Below are 4,777 nucleotides of genomic sequence, written 5' to 3'. Positions count from 1 at the left end.
TCTAGCCATGTTCAAAAATGTAAGCAGATCTTCAAAAATGTAAACCTTTAACAATTGAAATAATTATGTAACAATATATATTGTTATGGTTAGTGATTCAAGCCCATATTTAAAGTGTACCGCGTTAGGTTAGGAAGCGAGCGACCATATCGATTCTATCGATTTGGCGAGGGATTTATCCCTAGTGAGTTGGCGCTATTGGCGCAGGTCAGATACAGCTAAGTGCTCGTCCGAGTAAGACGTACAGCGGTTCAAAATAAAGAGTTATTTCGAGAACCTACGATCTCAATAATCATTGCACCAGCACCTCAACCCAAAAACCACAATACTCATTATATGATATTCATATTCATTAATAAATGTATTGTTTGTAGATTTAGAAATATTTGTATTCGTCATCCTGGGAGTACTCATGATGCTGCTGTATTTAAAGATTCAAGTTTGTATAGAAATTTTAAAAATATTATTCCACAGGTAAGAATAAAAACTTAACAATTAATCATTATATAATAAATATATTTATACTTTGTCACTGTGTAATATTATTGAATAATTTTTATTGCAGGATACAAGAAATATTAACAGAAACATAATTTAGAGATACCTTACTTTATCATTGGTGACCCTACGTATCCACTGTTACCGTGGTTATTAAAAGGCTACCCCGGTCCCATAACAGCTGAACAAGAATCTTTTAATGTACATTTAAATTCTGCAAGAGTTCGTGTAGAAATGATATTTTGCCTTTTTAAGGCACGTTGAAGAATACTCCTAAAAAGAATTGATATAGATCATATATTCGTTCCAAATATTGTAAAGTTGCTGTTGTATTTTACAAAATTTTGTGGAGTCTAGGAACGAACAATTTTTTCAACAATGGCTGAATGATGTGGTCGAAGCGGAGATAATTTATCCACAGCCCGTAAATGTTATTAACAAAGAACGTGATGACATCTCTGGATCAACTATTCGAAAATATTTAACAAATTATTTATGCAATAATTTTCCGTTGCGTGCAAGTGTTTTAAGATAATATACAATGAAATACGATATTCGATGCAAGATAAAAATATTTTTAGGTAAGAAACTTAAGTCAAATATTCATACTAAATTTTATTTTTATTACACTTTTCTTATAAAGTAAATATAAAGAATATATGGATACACACATTCATATATATATATATATGAATGTGTGTATATATACATATATATATATACATAAAGAATAAATATTTGTTTCTTTACTTGTGTACGTGTTTACTTATATCAGTCTTATTATATGAAAATGAAGATGACGGTACTGGTGAAGGCATTGATACATTTGTTTCTGGAGAATTTCTGAAAGTCGGTGATGGTAAAGGAGAAGCAATTACAGGAAAAGATGAAGATGGATGAATTTGATAACGGAGATGATGACAAATGGTACGGATACACATTTTGAGCAGAAGTTGGCGGGAATGCATGCATTTGGATACTGAGGATACTGGAAGTTGACTGGTTGCATTGTTTGTAATCCTTTCATAAAGGTCTCCAAAATGGAAGTCTGATGCTGGTGATCTTTTTCCATCATTTCCTTTTCGCACAGTTTTATATAATCTAGTTGTGCATACATTGCATCGTCAAACATGCGCATTTGTTTCTCCATAACTTCGGCCTGTTTCTTCACAAAAACTTCTGCAAAATTCTTCGCTAGCTTCATGTGTGTGTTGCGACTAAAAATACACAAATAAACAATATTATTCTGTGAATTTATTTGAAACAGATTATTAAAATTTATATTATGTACTTATTAGCATGGTGGAATTATAGAAGGTGTGTCGTTCCCGTGAATGCGCAGTAGCTTAAAAGTAGTGGGGAGTGGACAACCAATCATGGAGGGCCCATTCGATTAAAATCCAACATGGCTGTGTTTATTTCGGGGCACTGCGTGTTATTATGACAGATCGACCGTGTGATCAATTATCGTGTAAAACTGTAAGTAATAAACAATATTTTTGTAAGTAATAAACTGTAAGTAATAAACAATATTTTTGATACATTAACCGCGAAAGTAGGTCTGAAACTTGAGTACAAATTTCCGACGGAGGTAATCGCATATTTGGTGCGAACCAGATCGCATATTAGGTTGCGCAATGTAAATAAGCAAATAAAAATAAATAATGTAATAAGAAAACAAAGAAAAACAAAAAAATGTGCAATCGTATTTCTAATCAGTAATATTGTTACAGTTTGTAATATTTTATATTTTAATAGGTTAAAATAAAGATTTCATTGTTATTTTAACTTCTAATACTGTTTTTATTAATCGTCTCCTGTGAACGTTTGAATTCCACACGTATAGAATGGGCCCTACGTGATTGATTGACAAAATATGTCCCCCCACTCTCTGCCGCCATTATGCGCAACGACACACCTTGTATAATTCCACCATGCTTATTAGCATAAGATAAAAATAGGTGTGTGCTTTAAGTTTTTACGTAATGCAGTGTTTACAATGTTCTATTTTATATAATTTTTAATTTCATATTCATTTAAAATTATGAATATTCATTATAATTTTTTTTACGAAAGCTATTTGTAATATTTCATAAGATTGACCTGTTTTTCTTTTTTTAAATAATGTATTTTTCACGACCTTTTCATTTTTCTTTTCATTTTCTTTTTCATTTTCCTTATCTTCTTCTACATCAGCTTCTACATTATCTCCCACTTGCAACATTTCTTGTTCAGTGATTTCTATAAATATGAGTGCAAACATTATTATTACTATCTTAAATATAAATAAGTATAAATAGTAAAATAAGTATAAATAAGTATAAATAAGTAAAAATAAATATAAATAGTAAATAAAAAAGAAATGGATTTATAAACATTATTCACATACTTCGAATATCATTGTCACTGGAATCGATACCGATGTTTGTAATGGCTTGGACTGATGGCCTTCCGCAATAAAGTTCTTCCATTTCGTCGTAAAAAGCAAATGTCTGACGACTAGCACCATTTGTATTGTTGTTCCTTTTACATTTAATATATATATCCTTCAAATGTTTCAATTTTATTTTCATTTGTGCGCCACTTTTTAGAAAACCCATTTCTTTCATACTAGGCTCCAATGAATTATAGATGTCTGTATGTTTGTGGCGTTTTCCATCCATCATTTGTATTATTCTCTTTTCAATACAAAAATTGAGAAAACATCTTGTTTCTGCTTCAGTCCAATTGGTACCTTTTAATTTCTTTCCACAGTTATTGAACAAAATATTTTCGAAATATGAAGTTAACGTGAGCTTTATCCCAACAAGTATTATTTGAGTAATTATTTAGAATACGGGCCTCATCTCCGATTTTGATGAAATTGGGCTCATTCGACGCGTTTTCACTTAAAATGAAAGAATCTGGCAAAAAATGCAGCGGTCAGTCTCGCGAACCGAGATATGAAGTGTTAAAGTTCAAGATTTTAGAAGTTAAGATATCTGTCATCCCGACTCAATATAGCGCTATGTATACGTTCTGCTTTAATTATACAAATTCACTGCTTTAAAAACAAAAATTTGCTGCTTTAAGCACACAAATTCTTTGCATTAACAGTGAATTCGTGTTTTTAAAGCACTTTAACGCTTAATATCTCGGTTCGCGAGGCTGATTACCGCATTTTTTGCCAGATTCTTTCATTTGAAGTGAAAACACGTCGAATGAGCCCAATTTCATCAAAATCGGAGATAAGGCCCGTATTCTAAATAATTACCATTATTTGTATTATTTTGATTAGCAAAGGCATTAGTACTTACGAACTTGAATCGCTGCACGAACTTTTTTCCATCTTTTTTTTTAAATACTTCTTGATGTATGTTCTTTGCACAAATCAATTAATTTTTTCACAGTTTACTTATTAACAAACCGGTTTAACCTAACTATTCAACAGCAGTGTCCTACCGAGCAAATGAAAAAGTTTTTAGGTCGGGTTCGCGCGTTTACACCGAGAAAGTAGACGACCTATTTTAGGTGAGGGCGCTAAAAAATCCGGCATAACTTACAACAGGTCGGGTCAGGTAACGGAGTGTTTACAGCGTACGGCCTAATAGAGTTTTCGGCCCGATCGAGTTTGCACCAACCTGGGTTGGATTAATCTTTCCTATTGGTTGACGTCACCCGCTCTACCAATAAGAGGGCACAAAACGCCATTAATCCAACCCAGGTTGGTGCAAACCTAGCCGGGCCGAAAACGCTATAAATAATGTGACCTAAATTAGGTCGAATATGGGGTATAGGCCGCGGACTAAACGTACGGTGTAAACGTAGCCAGTGAACCGCGAAAGACAAGTGAAATGAGACGATAGCGCAAAAGGAGGCGCGGTTCGCGATCGAAATACAGCAGGGACTCTATTCTTGAAAAGAAACATATAAGAAAGTCTAGGGAAATACTATAGTATACGTAACATATACTGTAGCATTTCCCTAGACTTTCGTATATGTTTCTTTTCAAGAATAGAGCCCCAGGAGCTAGCCGAAGAGAGGTGACATTGGATGCGCATTAAGCGTGTGCGCCAGGCGGAGGCGGATACTCGCCAATCTGAGGGAGGCGAATCGCGCTCGGCGACAGGAGCAGGAGGTGCCGACCACATCCACGCAGCAATTAATGACGGCGATGGAGCAGGTACGAGTGCGCACGGATACAAGACTATTCGTTACATCGAGCGGTCCGATAAATTTGGACGGAGATGACAAACAAGTGGGATATGTAGTAGTCAGTATCCAATTGAATGACGCGCGG

This window comes from Trachymyrmex cornetzi, unplaced genomic scaffold, assembly GCF_001594075.2.
Source record: "Trachymyrmex cornetzi isolate Tcor2-1 unplaced genomic scaffold, Tcor1.1 scaffold186, whole genome shotgun sequence".
Taxonomy (NCBI): Eukaryota; Metazoa; Arthropoda; class Insecta; order Hymenoptera; family Formicidae; genus Trachymyrmex; species Trachymyrmex cornetzi.
The sequence above is the reverse complement of the archived record's forward strand: the minus strand, read 5'-3'. Positions refer to the sequence as shown.